Here is a 21779-nt window from a genome sequence, read left to right as displayed (position 1 = left end):
TTCAAGGAGCGGCAATGCTCACTCACGAAAACTTGTTCAGAGAATTGAGATTGAACGAAATAAAAGATTATTATAACTTCTAGTACGTTGATAGGCCCACGATTGATACAGTACCGGCAATGTTTCCCCCATAGGTTAGCGTCCCCCCCCCCCCACCCCGCATTAAATTTCTGGGGACGCCCAAATCCCTATCATCAAAAAGCAAAATAACACAATGAGAGACGCAGTACCACCAGATGATCGCTTATCTACTGCGCTACGATATCTTGCTACCGGCAGTTCTTTCGAAGTCTTGACATTTACAGGTGCGGTTTCCTTACATTATTTGAGATATAGTTACGAAAATGTCATGCAATAATGCGTGCACTAAAGGATTATGACTGGTTAAGTTGTGCGCATTAATTAATTTTTTGAAAACCTCTTCCTTCGTAGCCGTTACCTGTATTTTTTGAGCAACAAATCGTAAAATTCATGTTAACACGTCTATCTTTGCACTCATCTGCACCAACATCACATAACAGCGGCAATGATTTATACATTTCAATTTACTCTAATAATAATGTTCTTTCGTTTTCTTTTGAACTCATTTTCCACACAACAATAAAAGTAACTTATCCTAACCACCTTGGTCCGTGTAGCACGCTACAGACAATCAGAGAGGTTGCCAATACTTGCCACAGATGGCATATTATTTCCAGGCAGCGCAATATATTTCCAAAGGTTTCGATTCTTTCCGCAACGTCTCGCTCTTAGACGGTCAATATTGCTGCGCATCCGTGAAATAGTGAACGTCTACGGTATCGACCGTCAAACTTTTTTGCTCGAGAGCCAATACTCACATGTGTCCTGAGCTCCCAACTGACTAGCTACAGTAAAGAGGCGATGAAATGCTTGCCGGTCCCAAAGAACTGATCGATAAATGTAGGCACCGGTCGGCACACTTCAGTGTCGCCCCCCCCCCCCCCCCCCGCCATCCCCCACCCCTCGGCGATCACAACTTGTGGCACTGAAATTGTCTGACAAACTGTTATTGTGCTGTCTGTGTGTGTGAATGAATGACTGATTAACAACACCAATTGTACTTATATTTACATGCATTAGGCAAATGTTTACTACAAGTTTCAACGTATTTTTTCTTGTGCTCGGTGCATTGTATTACAGGGTTAAATTAGTTTCATTTTCACTACTACAAATATGTTCCATATTTGAAGATGACCGTCACTATAATGAACATCACGAATCCCTATTACCTCCATTTTAAATTTATACCTAGGAGCTGAAAGGTACGAAGCACGCGCGCTCTGTCATCCTGCAGCGCACACACGCTCTGTTTATTTTGACGACCCTGAGGTAAGCGGGGGAAACTTTACTTAGCCGAGGACCGATTTTAGCAACATCAATTGAAATTAAGCATATATTAAAGTATTACTGTTTCCGTAAGTATTTTTGTTCGTTACTGAACAGAAAAACTACTCCGTTAAGAAGCTGGTGACTTTCTGGATTCTGCAGCTGGTTGCTACTTCCATATTGTTATAAAATGCGGCTATCAACGGGACAGCGCGAATACTCGATTCGGGTCACACCGAAGACCACTATGCTTCGTTTCTTGTAAGAATAAACTTGATGTAAACAAACACTAACGAGCCGCGTGGTTTGGTCTTAAGATATAATTGTGTATTAACAACCGTCAACGTTTTTCTTAATCGTACTTTAGTCTCTGTAACGGCTTGCTGTACTTTGATTGTCGCGCTGTAAATCCGTAGCGTGAAAATGGATAACGCTGCTTCCTGTTCCGTAGTGGAACACACTCGTGGAACATAGTTACAAGTGGGGACAAACAAGTTGCTCTTAAAACGTTTTCACATGTTTACAGACAAAATAGATTTTAAAGTTTTCCCGGCAAGTTTATATTCCACAATGGTAATAAGTTCTGTCAAGGAGCGCATGGCGGTAGCGTTGGTGAACGGTAGTCGGTGTGCTGTGGACCATCGCTGGTTCGAATCTCCAAGAGTTTGGTTTTTCCCGTTCAGTTCGAAACATACACCACTCACAGATAAAATTCTTCAAATATATGTTCATTAATAAATGTCTATCATTTTAATCAAAACTGCACGTCTCCTTGTTTCTAATTACATGTCGCATGCTAAATTCCAGTTTTCATTGCAAATATAAATTCTCAGTTACCGATATTTTATTAAAGATCGTTACTTAAATTTAAAAATATTACACATTTTTGGGGTAAAAATTATATATTAAATACTTTTTACTTGGTCTATGACTATTGTTTTATACCACAGATGTGTTTTCACGCTGGCCAGAGTGATAAACGTCGTAGAAACATGGAGAGTAATCATTTTCACGGCCTCGAACACACTGCAAAAAAGCTGCATTTTTACAGCTGCATTTTTACAGCTGCTACCGTAAAACTGCAATCTGAACCCAGCAGAACTGATCTGGTGTCAAGAGAAGGGACTTGTCGCGAGAAATAACAAGACATTTATGCTGCCAAACGTACTGGAGCTAATGCCCGAAGCGTTACACGTCACTGCCCAACGATGGCGAAATGCAGAGCAGCACATTATAAAAGAAGAGGAGAAAATGTGACGCGTGGATCGTTGTTGATGCCTCGTTACCAATATCGCAAAAATGGTTCAAATGGCTCTGAGCACTATTGGACTTAACATCTGAGGTCATCAGTCCCCTAGAACTTAGAACTACTTAAACCTAACTAACCTAAGGACATCACACACATCCATGCCTGAGGCAGGATTCGAACCTGCGACCGTAGCGGTCGCGCGGTTCCAGACTGAAGCTCCTAGAACCGCTTCGGCCACATCTGCCGGCACCAATATTGCAGATGACAGTTCTATTAATGAAATGTGTTCGTCGGATTCGGATATCGAAGGAGTTCAGAGGTTACCAAATGACTGACATTAATAATGTCGGTGACTTAATTATTTAACTATACCGTGAAATCCCTGTCATACAAAGAAAAGTTGCCGTGTGTTTAAGTTGGGAATTTTCATCACACTTGTTTTTAATTACAATAATATGTTCGCTAACAACGGGAGTATGTTGTGTATTCCGTCTGATCCCCTAAGAAGGGCATTGCCGATGTTTTGCCATATATAATTTCGTTGCGTTTAAAAATGAAATGACATTCGTAGTTATGTTGTTTCTGCGCTCGTCTCTTTTTACATCTCAACTGCAACTGTTCACGTCACTGCAGGTTAGTTGTACTAACTGGTTGGCCAGAGCTGACCAAGTTAATTGCGCCAGTAAAGCTTTTATCCAGTATTATCACTGAGTCGGTGTGCTCGTAACGCAAAGCATAAAACGTATCCTTATCGTGCTCGACTGCACTCAAGACAGCTTGGCTGGCAGCTCCACGTGAAACAAAATCCAAAGAGATTTCAGCGAACGCTAAAGAATACAAGGTGTGATATTAACATCAGGTTTATTCTTTTGATGAACGCGTATAGTCTAGGGAGTCGCTACGGAACTCTTTGTTTGCTGCGCTCGCTACTGCGCGCTGTTGGCGTCGGCGATATAATAATTTTTCGAACATGCAAGGGTATTCTTCTCTTCCAAACTCCTTCAGCAGATATTTTCTCTTTCTGGCTGATACCGTTGGGCTGTATGCGATGTAGATGAGGACACTTAACAGTACAACATGCCCATGTTCATCAGTGTCTACTACAATCGTTGTGTAATCAGTATCACACTGAGTCGGCACAATTCTTGTTTGTGGACGGACAAACGGTAAACTACGATGTCGACGAGGTATACGTGACCATGGAACTGGACACAGTATCGTGGCGCCAGCGTGTCGGATCGGTCCTTTTTCTGCTGCTCCTGGAAATACCAATATAAAGGTTACGGACTGTATCGAAGCACTGTTCAGTTACGGTTCAGTGTAGTACAGAGCAGACGCGGCCGCCACGCCGAGAAATAGGCACGTTTTCTCATAAGCAGCGTGACAACCGAACAAACCTAAATCGTACAGTGACTGGTAAAACCACAGCAGTATCCCCGCTGCACAAGGCAATGCTAAAATTGAGCTTTAGTAGAATCAGAGATTAATTCCTGTAGTGAATAAAAACTTTGCACCAAACAACGCAGAGACTCTTCCGAATACCCACCCGTCTCCTCCCTAGCGGACACTTACGGCCTACAAACATGCAATACTGTATTACAATCTAACGGAGCATCTTGTTGGCTGATGATGCTATGGTATACAGCGTCGCGTTTGAGTGACTTCAGGGCGACACTAGTCGACTTGGACAGAATTTCTATTTGGTGTGATGAAGTGCAATGAGCAGGAAAAACGATATAATTTTCGAATACAATGTTACTGATGTGCTGCTTGACACAGGTCGATTAAATATCTAGACGTAACGTTGAAAAGCGCCATGTGCGGGTAAGGTCTGCTGCTCCGCTGCAGGGAAGGCGAATTGCCGACTTAGGTTTATTGGAAGAGTTCTAAGAAAATATAGCTCGTCTATGAAGCGGACCACTTGCAGAACAGTTGTGCAAACTATTCTCGAGTACTTCTCGGGTGTTTCGGTCCTCATCGGATCGGATTAAAGGAAGACATCGAAGCAATTCAGAGGCGTTCTGATACATTTGTTAAGACACGAGTATAACGGAGATGCTGTGTGAACTCTTAAGGGAACATGACATTCCTTTTGAGCAACACTACCGAGGAAGTTCAGAGAACGGGCATTTGTACAGCCCTACTGCCACCAACATACATCTAGCGTAGTGACCGTCGAGACTACATCAGAGAAATCAGGGCCCGTGCTGACGCATAAATACTGTCTTATGACAATTAATTACGAGAAAGCTCGCTTAGATACATAAAAAATATACACATTACCGGTTTCGGCAAATAGTTGCCATCGTCAATTTGCTCAATCCGCATAAAGCTTCGTATAGATAAATATAGTTAGGCACTTCGTACATCATAAAGTAATTTACTATTTTAATGAATCAACGTCATATCGTCACACGGTAACAGACTGAGGCCAATAATGAGAATATTTTTTTATATATCTACACGATCTTTAACGTAATTAGTTGCCACACATACAACGGTCACATACTTCCAGTTTGTCATATATCATTTTTTTAAATATTAGTCATTATTCTCTGGCTAAGTTTACGAATGGAACAGGGATTAAGGCGAGGCCCAGCGGTGTCAGGAGGTACCCTCCGCCGAGAACACAGCGGTGGTTCGCGGACTGCGTGCTGTACGTAGGTGCAGACAGCAATTAGCGAACGGTGCAGTCCAGTAGACGCCGGCCGCCGTGGTTGCCCGCTATTCTCCCGCTTCGTGCCAACTCTGGACGCCGAGGCGTTGCTACGGCTTCACGCCCACACTCTGCCGCCGCGCCGAATGGCTTCCTTCTCGCTCTAAGCAGTCCTGAAACTCGCGAGCAGGTACTTTCTCCTACAGCAGAGAATGTCCGCCCACAAGTGTCCTCGTACCCTTCACTGACTTCATCTTTATTAGCTCACCGTGCAACTTTATTTGCTTACCGTGTACGATTTCGTGTTAAGTTGGGTTGTAGGGTGGAAATCGGAAGTGAGACAGTGTACCATTGAGAAAGCACTGAATATCACGAACGAAAACCCATTTCTGACTGAAATCGTACTACTGAGCGGTTCATATGCTAAAAAATCAGCAGACTAGAAACGGCATTCATGGTGACAGTTTGGAAGGACATACTCCAGAGATTTAATATTGTAAATCCGAAATTGCGAAGTGTAAATATTGATACTATAACAGTGTATAAATTATATGAATCACTTGTAGGATTTATTGCATCTATTCGTGACATGTTGACTTTTATGAAAATAAATCCATGGAGATTGTGACTGACGTAGATTATGAATGCACCTATAAAAGAACATGAAAACGCAAACTTCATGACGAGGAAGAAACGGACTCTGAAGAACTTTTCTGGCAGGAAGGGAAAAATTTAGAGTCGAAACATTTCCCCCAGTACTTGCACGTCAAATTAGTGGGTAGGAAGGAAAGCTATAGAACACTGTTGGACTCCTTCAGCTTTCAGTAACCTTAAGAACAGTTCACCGGACGATATTGCTGAACGTGCAGCAAAACTCCCAGTGTCGTATGACACAGATTTAGAGCCTTCCTTCCATAGTGAATGTGTACATTTCACGGAACTTTTGAAATCTTTTGAAATTAGTGATACACCATTCGAAATGAGTAAGTTTTTACGAAAAGAAAGGTTACAGTCCGTGTTTCCGAATGTTGACATTGCTCTTAGAATATTTCTATGAATAGTTGTGATGGCAGATTCGACTGAAAGTTTGCAAACTAATATTTCAGAGCTAGATCTGAAATTTAAGGACTGTGGTATCAAAGTAATGTCAGTGGGAAAGAAGTATAAACGGATTGAGTGCCAGACAGGAGGAACAAAGTTAGAACAGGTGGACGGTTTCATGTACTTAGGATGCATATTCTCACAGGATGGCAACATAGTGAAAGAACTGGAAGCGAGGTGTAGCACAGCTAATGCAGTGAGCGCTCAGCTACGATCTACTCTCTTCTGCAAGAAGGAATCAGTACCAAGACTAAGTTATCTGTGCACCGTTCAATCTTTCGACCAACTTTGTTGTATGGGAGCGAAAGCTGGGTGGATTCAGGTTGCCTTATCAACAAGGTTGAGGTTACGGATATGAAAGTAGCTAGGATGATTGCAGGTACTAGTAGATAGGAACAATGGCAGGAGGGTGTCCACAATGGGGAAATCAAAGAAAAACTGGGAATGAACTCTATAGATGTAGCAGCCAGGGCAAACAGGCTTAGATGGTGGGGTCATGTTACACGCATGGGAGAAGCAAGGCTACCCAAGAGACTCATGGGTTCAGCAGTAGAGGGTAGGAGGAGTCGGGCAGACCAAGGAGAAGGTACCTGGATTCGGTTAAGAATGATTTTGAAGTAATACTCTTAACATCAGAAGAGGCACCAATGTTAGCACTGAATAGGGGATCATGGAGGAATTTTATAAGGGGAGCTATGCTCCAGACTGAACGCTGAAAGGCATAATCAGTCTTAAATGATGATGATGATGATGATGATGATGATGATGATGGCACTTACAAATTGTTCAGCAGAACGCTTGTTTTCAGCTCTTAAAATACTGACTGGTGAGTTTTATTATTTATTCATATTAGTTTCAAAAATTTAAGATCATAATGTGATTTTTATTATACCTTAGAGCACATTCGTTGCATTTACAAACAACGTGTTACCGATTTATTTTACAATTGATGATGGCAGAACGTGGAACAAAACCTCGTTTACGTGCAGACGTGACCAAAGGCGCCTGAATGACCCAGGCCGCTCGGCGTTGTACAGTCAAGTCATACTGATACTGTGGTATATTACAACTGACGCGTATTCTTGGCGTTTGCTGAAATGTATAGTTATCGCGGAAATATGTTATCGGAGAGTACGCTCAGATGAAAAACTGTTAATAAATAACGTCCAGTTCTGTCGATAAATACTTGAAAAAATGGTTCAAATGGCTCTGAGCACTATGGGACTTAACATGTTAGGTCATCAGTCCCCTAGAACTTAGAACTACTTAAACCTAACTAACCTAAGGACATCACACACATCCATGCCCGAGGCATGATTCGAACCTGCGACCGCAGCGGTCGCGCGGTTCCAGACTGTAGCGCCTAGAACCGCTCGGCCAGCCTAAATACGTAAAAGCTTTGCTAATACCATTAGAAAGAGCTAGGGTGAGAGAAGTAGCTACAGTAAAAAACTGTTCAGCCGTTACATGGATTAAAGGTACTGTGTACACTAATTATGCAGCATCTAGCTACACAGACCCTTTTGCTTTACACGTTTAGATTATAAAACAAATTTGATTTTTCCACGCTAGTCTGCAAAACCATGTAATAGCAAATCCAGTGCTGTGTTTATTCGCCTGTATTTAGTTATTAGTTCATGCACCGAAATTTCTATTTCATTTTCATTTCTTACACTTTCTTATAGATTCACATATTAATACCGAACGTGTTTTTTGCTACACATTCAAGTTATTAGATCGTAAATCGGCAGTTTAATTTTAATTTTGAACGCCTCTCTGTAAAAGTACGTATTAATTTGTAATGTATGACACGTTCGCTTTAATTTTTATATCGTAACACAACTTCTTTATTTTCATTTCCAACGGTTTCGTGTGAAACAACATATTACAAGGAATGTATAACAAAAATTGTGTCCTACACGCTCTGCTGAATTTTTTGGCCAAAAAAAGAAAAGTTATTTTCCTTGTGTTCGTTTCTGTTGTTGTTCAACAGAAGAATGTGTTAACACAATTGCTTTATCCGCTGCCGTACGCCAAGTACAGTTCAGGAACCATATTACATTTTGATTGAGCGCGACTATACCGCTGACACGTCCTTCAAAACAACGAATAGCAAGAGTACAGGAACACCTCGCATGGCTCCCACCCAAAACTGCAATTGTGAAGTGATTGCGTAACAGTTATTATTTAAAACATGTTTCTTTTTTGGGGGGGAGGGGCATATAATATGGTGTGCCTAGGGGCCCATAAAATTTTAAATCCGCCACTGATTGTTTCCATTTTTCATTACGTTGCCGAGATACTGTAGTTTTCTGGGAGTCGTCACAGTTAAACTCTATGTAGTAAGGAAGAATGTGTCTCGGCCCAGCCCAGCAGCCTCCGAATGCCTCTTTCAACGGACGACACGCATCACAGACACTACAGACTGTTCATGTTGAAGGCCACTCAGCAATCGTATGGGAACGATCTAGAAACTGAATCGTTCACTGATGTAATTGTTAAGCAACGCTGTCATTAAGATACCATATTTTCTGCATCACGTCGTAATTTAATTCGCCTTGCTACGATTCTTGGGAGGGCAAATTTAAAGAAAATTGCACATCTACACCTAAATCTACACCCTGACATCCATCTTATGATGTGTGGTAGTGGTAGAGCCTACGACACACACCAGTACTGTTTCTAAGCCTCTCGATGCAGTTCGAATTACTGTGATTTTACCACCATTGCTAATTGGCAAGAAACATGTGGTGGGAGGTAATAAACTTGTGAGGACGAGTTAGAACGTGTCCTCTGGACTCGGGTATTATTCGCGACAGTAGGAGTGTTGCCAGAATAGAACAATGGGGACACTGTGATGATAAAAGAAAATAAACACCAACAGGTAGAGTAAGACCATGTATTGTAATTCGTAAAAATCAACTGTCTTTTCTGCTGCACTACATGGTACATTATCTGATAGCCTAAAAATATCCGTACACCCATCAGTGGACATTAATGTGCGGTGTGGTCACTCTTCGCCTCTATGACAGCTTGCACTCTGCTGCGAACACTTTCCCACGAAGTGTCTGAATCTCTGCAGAGGAACAGCAGCCCTTTTTTCCCTCACGAGGCCTGGAGGCAAGTCGACGTTCTGAGTCATTCTAAATATTTCCTCTGGGTTCGTGATGGGGCTCTGGACAGGCCAGTGCATTTCAAGGCTGTTATTGTCCACAAACCGTTGCCCCCAGTTGATCCTTTAGACAAGAGTGCATTGTCATGCTGACACGTGGTATCCGAACTGTTGTTCTGCTGTACATTGTACACAATGTCTTCATATCCTTTCACATTAAGCTGCTTCTTAAGCGCAGTAAGGGGATCACACCCTAATCACGAAAAACACGCCCGACACCGCTGCACCACCTCCTCCACGCTTCAATCCTGACACAACAAAGGATGGCGGGTAACGTCCTCTAGGCATTCGTCGCACCCAAGCCCTTCCATCAGATTGAATCAGACTGTAGCTCCTAGTCGTACAATGTCCATCGCTCTTTGGACCACCTCAAGTATCGCTGAGAGCTGATTACAGAAATGTATGGCTTATAAGGAGCTACTCCACCACTCTACCTCATTCTTTTTAAACTCCCTGCGCACAGTCGTGCTAGCTGAACTGCTGGTACACATGGGAATTCACGACTGATTCCTTCCGCTGATTTCACCGGATTTGTTTTTTAGAAGCACCTTCTCTAATGCTTGACGGTCTCTGTCTGCCTGATCTTGATTTAGCTGTGTGTGTTCCTTCGCGCTTTCACTTCATAATCTTAAAACCAACGGTCGACTTTTGCAGCTTTAGATGGGTTGAAATTTCCCCGATGCATTAGTATACACTATGAGCAACAAGTGTCCGCACACACTTCCCTGGGACTCGCCTGTACATCTCTCGACGACTCTCCATCCAATACAACACGCTGCAACCTACCATCCAAGAGGTTCTCAACGCAGTCACAAATTTTGTTTCATGCCCAATGTAGCCGCACTTCTTTCAAAAAACGTAAGTGTAGCACGGAGTGAAAAACTTCTCTAAAGTCAAGGAGTGCTGCATCTACATGATTACCTTGATTCGTGTGTTTTTAGGATGCCAAGTGAGAAAAGAAGCAAATGGGTATATCACAGTTACGTTCGTCTCCGTAGAGTGTCTTTTCAGCCTCTTGAAGACAACGGAGATTTCTGAAGCAGGCACTAAGGGCCAACAGATGATAGCGCTCATCATTTTTTTTTTTTTTTAAAGTGGGTTTCAAATGGCTCTGAACACTATGCGACTTAAATTCTGAGGTCATCAGTCGCTTAAAACTTAGAACTAATTAAACCTAAATAACCTAAGGACATCGAACACATCCATGCCCGAGGCAGGATTCGAACCTGCGACCGTAGCGGTCGCTCGGCTCCTGACTGTAGCGCCTAGAACCACACGGTCACTCCGGCCGGCTCATCATTCCAGACCCCCATTCTCTTACTACGATGTGGTATACAATTTTGCATTTCCTCCGTCGAATTTTTTGAACATTTACTTGTACCAAGCTGATGCTAGCCACTCTCTGAGCTTCGGTCAAATTCCGGGGAATGCATCGGGAACAGCGACGTCAGTGAGAAAGAGTCGTAAGGGTTGATGCAGAATCGAACGTACTGTTGTCCTTTTACGTTTGACTGTCTCTATCGGTATTACACCTCACGAAACCGACTGTAGACAATCTTTTTGTATGAGGGTGACGGAGTACCGAAATTAGAATGAATCGATTCGAGGCACTGTTTATGTGTTCAGACCTTCACGAAAATCGCGTTCATCGGAAAACTTCGCGTGATATTTCTACACTGGAGGGGGAAAAAATCGTAACAGCAAGAAATAGCTGTGCGACATAAACGAAAATTGGCAGACGTGTTTGTACAACTGAAAGGTGATGTCAACTCCAGTTTCGTACCAGTCGCAGGATGCAAATCAGGTTTGCTGTATAACGATTGTGAGTGTTGGTTACCTTTGAGATCGAACGTGGTGAGTTATTAGACGAGAAAGCCTTTACGGAGATAAAGACGCCATTACCAACACGTTACTGAGTTTGAATGGTGTCTCGTGTAATAGGGTTACAAGAAGCTGCATGTTCCTTCTGACTTTGCAGAAAGATTTGACAGGAATGTAGCTACTGGACGTGATTGGTGGCAGCGGTGGTCACGAAAATGTACGGTCGCAAGAACACCGGGCTCTGTACGACCACGTGATACTACCAAGGGGGAAGACCATTGCGCTCGGCCTATGGCTCTGATGCATTGTACTGCGCCTGCAGCAACAATGTGAGCAGCAGTTGGCACCACAGTGACACAACGAGCTGTTTTAAATCGGTTACTTCAATGCCAGAAGCCCTGTATCGTGCATTCCACTGACATCAAACCACCGTCATTTGCGACTACAGTGGTATCAAGCGAGAGTTCACTGGAGGGGGGGGGGGGGCAGGATGGAGGTCTATTGTGTTCTCTGATGAAAACTGGTTCTGCCTCTGTGCCAGTGATGGCCGAGTGTTGGTTAAGAGGAGGCCAGTTGAGACACTGCAACCAACCTGTCTGCGCGCTGCACACACTGGAGCTACTCCTGGACTTACGGTCTGGGGTGCGGTCTCGTATAAAAGCCGGACCAGTCTCGCGGTTACCTAGCGCACCCTGGCTGCAAATTTGTACGTCAGTCTGGCGATTCGACCTGTTGTGCAGCCATTTATAAACAGCGTTCCAGAGTGTGTTTCCCAACAGGATAACGCTCGCCCGCATACCGCTCTTGTAACGCAACGTTCTCTACAGAGTGTCGACATGTTGCCTCGGTCTTCTCTCCAGTCGAGCACATACGAGAAGTCAGTCGGACGACACCTCCAGTGCCATCCACAAACGGCGTTAACAGTCCCTGTACTGACCGACCACGTGCAGCAGACACGGAACTTCAGCCCACAAACTGACATCCGGCACCTGCACGTTTGCATGCTTGCGTTCAGTACTCTGGCGGTTGAACCGGTTATTAATGTACCAGCGTTTCACATGTGCAAGTGCAAGGTCTTATCACGAACCTAATTACCAGACAAATGTATTTCCGTAATTTCATTGTTCAACATTAATTATTTTTGCTTTAGCGACTTCTTTTCCGCCAGTGACGACAGCAAATATCAAATCTTAGAGCAATTTAATGTTCACCCTCAATAATGCCATTAATGATCGGCAGAAAGTTACACAGGCGTCTCACGTATTTAACACTCTAAATTTCAGCCCATTTTCAATAACTTATATTAGCAACGGGGGAAGTGCGGTACTTCACGACAGGACAAAAAAAGTTACTTGTTGAGTTTTACTAGGAACATACTTTTTAAAGAGGTACTGACGAGTAAGTAGGAGCCATAACCCGAAAATATGTTTCAGCACTGTGTTCAAAAATGCGTCTTCAAATTTTGCACTTATTGAGTCATTTAAGTTTATTTCGTCCCACCATTTACATCTACGTGATTACTCTACTATTCACAATAAAGTGCCTGGCAGAGGGTACAGTTAACCAATTGACCACCTTCAAACACACACTCTCTCTCTCTCTCTCTCTCGAACGGCAGGAGAGGGGGGGGGGGGGGAGCGACACGAGAGCACTTAAATTATCCTGGGAAATATATGTTTAAATAATAAATGTCGTTATAGACCCTTAGAAGAAAACTTAAGTTAAATTCAAAAATACTGGAAATAATTTAGGTTAAATTCAAATAGTTTAAACAACATAACATTGTTACTCAGAAAAATCCTCGTACGTGAAAATTCCTTTTCAGCTTCCTTCACCACTTCATCATTGTTATAAAATTAAATTTCCAAATCTCTAAATCTCTTGAATCTATAGGTTCTTCTAAAATCTATAATATTTTTCTCTCGGTAAGGGAACGTCAACAAATTTTAAATCACAGTCGTGCCTGACACTGGACTCAGCTGTGTCTAACACTGCGACTCAACAAGAAAGAACAGAGAGAAATAAATGAGGCTCATTGTTGCCATGCATACAGAGAAATTTGATGTCATAATACTATTGTTTGCCGAGCATTTTATACTACCATTAATAAAAAAAAAAAAGGTTCAAATGGCTCTGAGCACTATGGGGCTTAACATCTTAGGTCATCAGTCTCCTAGAACTTAGCACTACTTAAACCTAACTAACCTAAGGACATCACACAACACCCAGCCATCACGAGGCAGAGAAAATCCCTGACCTCGCCGGGAATCGAACCCGGGCGTGGGAAGCGAGAACGCTACCGCACAACCAGCAGATGCGGCCTAACATTAATCGAATGTTGTTGTTGTTGTGGTCTCCAGTCCTGTGGCTGGTTTGATGCACCTCTCCATGCTACTTAAGCTACCTGCCCGATTAACGGATCTGACTCTCCCCGAGACTTGGTACTTCTACGGTTAATCAAGCGGTAGGACGCCAATGAGTTGCTGAATAACGTCGACCTCCGCGGGCATACATTGTAAGGCGAGTAATGCAACTTATTAGTGCCTTAAACATACATCTCTTGTACTGATTGCGAACACAGAATTAAATAAATTTCAGGTTACAAGGGACTGCACCGACTAATACCCCACGCTAACCGAACAGCGGCTTGAAGTTGCAGACGTAGTTTTATAATAGGCAAGTCCAAATCGTAGTGAGCCATAACATGTGGTACTGGGCTGCCACTACAGAAGCACCGAATAGGCGACACCAGAGGGAGGTGTAATTAGTGACAGCGTGCCTCGTATCAGAATGGCAGCCTCGGGCGGCCGCCCGGCGGAGGGAGTCGGGGTGGACTCTGCCTGAAAAGGAAGGGGGGAGATGCGCAGCGACAGTCCATTGTCCGGCAGCACTCAGCCTGATTGCACGTGATGCAGCTACCTGAGGACGGCGGCCGAAACTCGTCGCCGGTTCTCCATCTGTCTGTCGCCAGCGCGTTTAACGGCACTCTGCCTCTCTGGGTTATCAGATTAATTACGACACTCCAGCTTTCATCTGCACAGCAGTCTCACTCCCCAGGCTTGCGCGGAATTGCTCTATGCGACAAAGAAACTCGATAGGAATCGACAAATGAATAACTTTGGCGAAGCCATATCGGAATTTTTCGCTCGTAGTTCATTGTGTTCGTATTGCACTGAAGTGCCAAAGAAAGATACATAGGCATGCGTATTAAAATACAGAGAAAGATAAATAGGTAGAATACGTCACTGCGGTCGGCAACGCCTTTGTTCTAAACAAACAAGTGTCTGGCGCAGTTGTTAGATCGGTTACATCTGTTACAGTGACATGTTATCAAGATTTAAGTGAGTTTGAGAGTGGTGTTATAGTCGGCGCGATGGGACACAGCATCTCCGAGGTAGCGAAGAAGTGGTAATTTTTCTGTACGACCATTCCACGAGTGTACCGTGAAAATTGGGAATCCGGTAAAACATCAAATCTCCGACATCGCTGCGGCAGGAATAAAGGTCCTGCAAGAACGGGTCCAATGACGACTGAAGAGAATCGTTCAATGCAACAGAAGTGCAACCCTTCCGAAAATTGCTGCACATTTCTGTACAGGGCGATCAACAAGAGTCAACGCGCGAACCATTAAACGAAACACAATCGATGTGGGTTTTCGGAGCCGAAAGTCCAGTCGTGTACCTTTGATGACCGAACGACACAAATCTTTACGCCTCGCCCGGGCCTGTCAATGCTGACATTGGACTCTTGATGACTGGAAACATATTGCTTGGTCGGACGAGTCTCCTCTCAAATTGTATCGAGCTGATGGACGTGTGCGGATGTGGAGACAACCTCATGAATCCATGGATCCTGCGCGTCAGTAGGAGACTGTTCAAGCTGATGAAGGCTCTGTAATTGCGTGAGGCGCGTGAAGTTGAAGTGATATGGGAACCTTGATCCGTGTAGATACAACTGTGACAGATGACACGTACGTAAGGATCCTGTCTGATCACCTGCAGCCGTTCATGCCATTGTGCATTACGACGGACTTGGACAATTCCAGTAGGACAATGCAACACCCCACGCGTCCATAAATGCTACAGAGTGGCTCCAGGAACACTCTTCTCAGTTTAAACCCTTTCGGCTGGGCACCAAACTCTCCAGACATGAACATATTCAGCATGTGAGACCTGAGTTTCTCCTGGCGTATACAACTTTCAAATAACTTCCGGGAATTCAGCCAGGTAACACTTTCAGCGACCGCCGATATTTCGGCGGAAGAACTTCCCGCCATATTCAAGGCAAACTGCAACGAACATGCGGCGTACATGCAAATTTAATACCTCGGTTCTCAGACAGAAGCAGGAAAGATAACACACACACACACACACACACACACACACTGAACACTAGTGCCACAAAAGATGACCAAAGTCAGAGCTATCGATAGTGAGAGTGTGAATTCGCAGGTGAGGCAGCATTGACTCTGTCCCTCTGTTTTTTGACAAGGGAGAGAGCCGGATTCCAAACAGTGTTTAGACAGAAACCTCCATCCCTGTTAACGAGGTTGCTCGCTAATTTAATCTCAACTGCCTCCCAAATAACACTGTCCCAATAGCTGGACGTGCATGTCAACATCTCGGTGTTATTATATAACATGGGGTGACCAGTATCCAAGCAATGTTCGGCAATAGCAGATCTATTTGGCTGGTGTAATCGTGTGTGCCGTTTATGCTCAGTACATCGGTCCTCCACGGTTCTGATGGTTTGACCAACATATGCCATGCCGCAGCTACAAGCCATATACACCCGCCTTACGCAGTCCAAGATCATCCTCAACGGAACTCAAAAGTGCTCTAATTTCCTGACCTGTTGGTTAGGAGGAAGGATGATGGATCGTTGGGACATGCAGTCTACAGGAAACGTACTCACACAGACTTGTACTTCCAAGCTAATAGTTGTCACCATCCGGCTCAGCCTGAAGGGGTACTTCGTACCTTGGTACACAGGGCACATTTCGTTTCTGACGCTGAGACTTTGCCAGCTGAGCTGTCCCATCTTGAAGTTACATTTCGTCAAAATGGTTATAGTGATAGACAGATTGAACGTGCGTTGCGCTATCGACCAACTGTACATAGGGTGATTGATGATAATTCTGAGTCATCACCTAAGTCTACTGCCTTTTTGCCTTACGTAGGAAACACGTCCAACAAGATCGGTCGTATTTTACGGAAATACGATGTGAAATGTGTTTTCCGACCTCCATCTAAAATTAGAGCACTTTTGAGTTCCGTTAAGGATGATCTTGGACTGCGTAAGGCGGGTGTATATCGTATTCCTTGTAGCTGCGGCATGGCATATATTGGTCAAACCATCAGAACCGTTGAGGACCGATGTACTGAGCATAAACGGCACACACGATTACACCAGCCAAATAGATCTGCTATTGCCGAACATTGCTTGGATACTGGTCACCCCGTGTTATATAATAACACCGAGATGTTGGCATGCACGTCCAGCTATTGGGACAGTGTTATTTGGGAGGCAGTTGAGATTAAATTAGCGAGTAACCTCGTTAACAGGGATGGAGGTTTCTGTCTAAACGCTGTTTGGAATCCGGCTCTCTCCCTTGTCAAAAAACAGAGGGACAGAGTCAATGCTGCCTCACCTGCGAATTCACACTCTCACTATCGATAGCTCTGACTTTGGTCATCTTTGGTGGCACTTGTGTTCAGTGTGTGTGTGTGTGTGTGTGTGTGTGTGTGTGTGTGTGTGTTATCTTTCTTGCTTCTGTCTGAGAACCGAGGTATTAAATTTGCATGTACGCCGCATGTTCGTTGCAGTTTGCCTTGAATATGGCGGGGTGTTCTCCCGCCGAAATATCGGCGGTCGCTGAAAGTGTTACCTGGCTGAATTCCCGGAAGTTATTTGATTATTGAGCATATCTGGGATGCCTCACAAAGTGTTGTTCATAAGAAATCCCCACCCCCTCGTACTCTTACAGATTTATGGACAGTCCTGCGGGATTCATGGTGTCAATTCCGTCAAGCACTACTTGCGACATAAATCGAGTCCATGCCACGTCGTGTTGCAGCACTTCTGCGTGCTGGCGGGGGACCGACACGATATTAGGCAAATGTACCAGTTCCTTTGGCTCTCCAGTATATAACAGGGACAGTAGAGCTCCAAAAATAAGCAGCACTCCAGAAGCGAAAGCACAGCCCTGGCCCGCGCTGACTACTTCGGCAAGTAAGCTGCTGGAGTACCGTCGCTATTAATACATATAGCACTACACGAATTTGCTACCGCGCAGTCCATTTGACACCTAAAATGCCCCTTTAAAAATCGCTTCGCCGTAATGGGGAACGTGACATGCTTGATGGGCGGTATTTGTTAGGGCTGACTCCAACCACACACTGCAAAAACGGAATTGTAAATATCTACCGAAACGCCAGAGAAAATGCACGTGGCGACTCTTAGGAGAGGGCGGCCTGTATAACCAAAACGTAAGTATTGATGTTGCACGCCAAAGTACACATTCACACGAAGGCGTAGCCTTCGCAGTTTAGCGCTCGAAAGTATTATCATGATCAACGAAGGCTTTCATATTCTCTCGTTTCCTGTTGGAGGAACTGGACATAAGATTGACTGTAACGCGTTGAATCTCAAAGGTTTGATGGGTATATACGGATCGACACACTGTTAAAAGGCAATGAAAACGGCAGGTTTGTCGTAGCTTGACAATTAGAGCAAAAGGTACTCATAGTGTGACCGGGAGCGCGCGCCCCTGCCCAAAAAAGGTTTGTTGTTTTTGTGTTGCTGCTCCTTAGAATAAAATGGTAATCGGAGGCAGGTGCGTAAAGCGTAGCGCTTTAATAGCGGCATCCACGCCGCAGCGGACACAAAGCGGGCTCATTTGCATCGGCCTCTGCAGCCGGCAAGTTTCGGGCGCTGTCCGAACAATATTTGTTCGTTCGTCTAGTGGACGTTGTGTTGTTTTTCGATTAAGTCTGTAGTGCATGGGTTTTAATGTAATATTCGCCTCGTGTTGAAACTTCGCGAGTTTCACAGACTAAGTAATTTTTATTGGTTTATGATGTACCCAGCATTAATATGCATCCACATTTCTATTCATAAATTAAGCCAGCTGGACACAGGAGTAAATTTTGTCTAAATTCAGTATAGGACACGTTCCAGAACAACGAAATGGCGTAAATGGGTCTGGGTAACACAGTATGTGAACTTGCATTTACTGCAATAATCTAAAACTAGCTCCACCTAGTTACGGCGTTGTTAATTAGATAACGGCCGTTAAACACTTTTTTATCTATAGACTGATGATGAAACAGAGGTTATTCTTAATTATTTGGAACTTTGCATAGGTTAACGTCATTTTAATTACGTGGTAAAATGGAATGGCAAGATACCGGAGATCATCTATGCAAGGACATATTTCATTGAATCGATATAGATCTGATTGGTTTCTTATGTCTGAAGGTGGAATCTATTTTCTGTAATTGATCGTCTATGATGTATAAATAATCAACGTTAATCAAGTGCAGTCTGACGTAGTCTGTAATCTTTCACATAATAAAATGCATTGAGCCTTGTCAGATACTGATGTGATACGATGTGGTTTTGTTAGTTAATATACCATTTTTTGCGGAAGATATTTTTACGGCTTCTTATCGTTGCTGCATTCGGTTACATAACTTTAAACCCAAGCATTTTAAATAACGTTTTCAGTGATTTAAAAAGCTTTAACTGAGATAACTTCTTTTATAGCAAATAATATATTTTTTGCGAACATTTTATCTTTGACACTGCTTTCAGTGTTCTAGCATTTACGTGATCTATCTGCGGTGATATTCAGTTTTTACTGTTACACATGTGATGGCTGCTCTTTCGGAGATCTCCTGAAGAACAAACACCTCACATACAGCGGTAATCCTGTATATACACCCATTGGCAGAATTTCATATTTTTTGTTTATCCAAATCGCATGTTGAATTATGTTCTGTTATACGCAATGTGCTAGTAACCGTGACCGCCAGTAATCTAGCTGCTTACGACCAATCAGGGAAGTGTTGATGAAATTTCGTTGTCAAGCATTTACACCAGGTGAAAACTTTGAATCTGACACATACGCGTTCCATGGCACTTGCTCACATATCAGAATTCGTCATACTATGGTATTACAACACCATTTTGGGGCCTTGCTTGTTTGTTGAATATTAGAAATCGGTTCACCCCGACTAAGTATAATATTCAGTGAATTTTGAAAACAGTTAAAATTTTATGGGTTAATTACCCCAGAAATTACATGCAGGAGATTTTGAACAGATTTAATTAGAAACGTGACAGGTTTCCTCCACTTTTAGTATTGTTTTTGGGTTTAATTCTGCTACACTTTAAAAGATGAATTATTTTCTTACTAAAATTTTATATGACGACAGTTTTTTTTTTGGTAAAGTAATATTAGGGAAGTTCCTATTTCACTGCAGCCAAAGACAACGAAGATGGAGAAATTAAAGAGAGTACCTCAGTCGCTTAGAGAATTCCCTGCCAAACTGTGAAGAGGTTGCAAAACAGCACTATAACTAGAAAAGATATACCCGCCGGAGTAAAAATTAAACGGTAGGTCCGACTATAGCTGTGTAACACGGTTCAAAAGTCGGATAAGGCACGGGCATATCACCATCTACAGGCCCGTGCATGATAAAGCATGGTGGTGTTCACAATGATATCTACACCATGGCTTGACAATGTAAATAAGAAATGTATGAGCCTCTGAACTACGCTACTGCGCGTATGTCCCCGCAATGGTGTACCAGTGTAAACCGCCGCCGTGCATTCTGGCTGAAGCTGTTATGCTCAGCTACTAGTCCTATAGTTAGCTAAATTCGGAGGGTTAGATAGGCTCGCTGAAAGAGTGCAACAGGAGGTCTTCGAGCCTACGAAAAGAATAACCTCCGCCAAGTGTCGGCATTAGCTCTCTGAACTCGAGCGAGATAGCGATCCGGACTATTTTTGTTTTAGTATTAATCATTAATTAGACAGGACAAAAGGGTCCAAGTGACAGTAACACGTGTTGGGAATGGAAGATAAAAATAGACGGCGGTATGCGCCCGTGGTAGGGGGTCATTAAGTTACCTGAGGGACGGGCACAGGTGAGCTCTCGCCAGCAGTGGCTCTGTTCTTACGTTCGAGAGCCGAAAGAGATGAACAGTAGCGATGCTCTGTGCTGTAAAAAGAACGCCCGCTTGTCAAAATAAACTTACCTCTTTCGATTTCCGATACGAAAATAATCCAGGAAAACCGAAATAACCGTCCGTCAACACAGTTCTAATTTCTACGTCGGCTAACTATGTTTTAGAGTGTCACTTCTGATTGAAAACGGCCTTGAGGTACGCATATTTCGAACCACATTTTAAAATTTCGCATGGCATCGCAACATTTCTAGTGCCCACAATTTCTATACCTTCGCCCGCTTACGACATTGCAAACATAAATTTGAGATAATCCCTGCGAAATTTGAGATAATCCCTGTGATAAATGTCACACATAGGGGCAAATCTGGTGTCATGGGAGCCAAGGAATACACTGATCACCCAGAACAGTACGACCACCTACCTAATAGCTGGCACGTCCACGTTTCACACGGGCAACAGCGGTGGCGCGTCGCGGCACGGAAGCAGTTGAGGCCACATCACAGCGGTGTTCGATCGGGTTCAGATCTGGCGAGGTGGGTGGGGGGGGGGGGGGGGCAGCATATCAACTGGACGTCGAGCCACTCCATCACTCCTGGCCTTGTGACATTGCGCATTGTCTTGTTGAAAAATGCCCAGCCGTCCGGGAACTTGATTGTCATAAAGAGGTGTACGTGGTTGGCAACCAGTGTTCGATACTCTTTGGCCGTCATGATGCCTTGCACGAGATTCACAGTACCCGTGGGTGCCCACGTGAATGTTCCCCAGAGCATAATGGAACCGCCCGCCAGCTTGTCTCCATCCCAAAGTACAGGTGTCAAGGAGCTGTTACCCGGGAAGACAACGGGTCCGCTCCAATCGGCAATATGAAGGAGGTGTCGGGATTCATCAGACCACGTAACGCTCTGCCACTGAGCCAATGTCCAGGGCCATGGTCACGTGTCCATTTCAGACGTAGTTGCCGATTGAAGACATAAAGTCTGAAAATGAGTCCGTGATCATATTTTGGCACTTTATTTTATAGGTCCGTCTTGATCACACAAACCTGTACACATCACTATTACCAGTTTCGGCTACTGCTATCTTCAGATGTAACCAACTAAATTCACTTTGCTAACGTTAAATCTGTAAAAAGTCTAGTGCTACATAAGAAAAATAAAAAGGATTTACATGATTAACAGCCATGTATACCATCCATACGGTCGTAGTTGCCCATGTCGTGGTATTACCATTGGCGCATGC

General features: G+C 43.8%; 1 protein-coding gene across 6 annotated transcripts in view; it reads right to left on the bottom strand.

Annotated features, from left to right (window-relative positions):
- LOC126285457 (putative fatty acyl-CoA reductase CG5065) overlaps window positions 1-21779 on the bottom strand; it is a 375357-nt gene that overhangs the window by 182957 nt on the left and 170621 nt on the right. The window contains exon 1 of one of the 6 annotated variants that reach the window (XM_049984861.1): window positions 840-909. The exons of the other annotated variants lie outside the window; for them this stretch is intronic. The gene's annotated coding sequence lies outside the window, so the exon portion shown is untranslated. Of the gene's footprint in view, window positions 1-839; window positions 910-21779 lie in introns of those variants that run through there. 6 annotated transcript variants of the gene reach the window in all.

The sequence above is a fragment of the Schistocerca gregaria genome, chromosome 8 (assembly GCF_023897955.1).
Source record: "Schistocerca gregaria isolate iqSchGreg1 chromosome 8, iqSchGreg1.2, whole genome shotgun sequence".
NCBI lineage: Eukaryota > Metazoa > Arthropoda > Insecta > Orthoptera > Acrididae > Schistocerca > Schistocerca gregaria.
The sequence above is the reverse complement of the archived record's forward strand: the minus strand, read 5'-3'. Positions and strand labels throughout refer to the sequence as shown.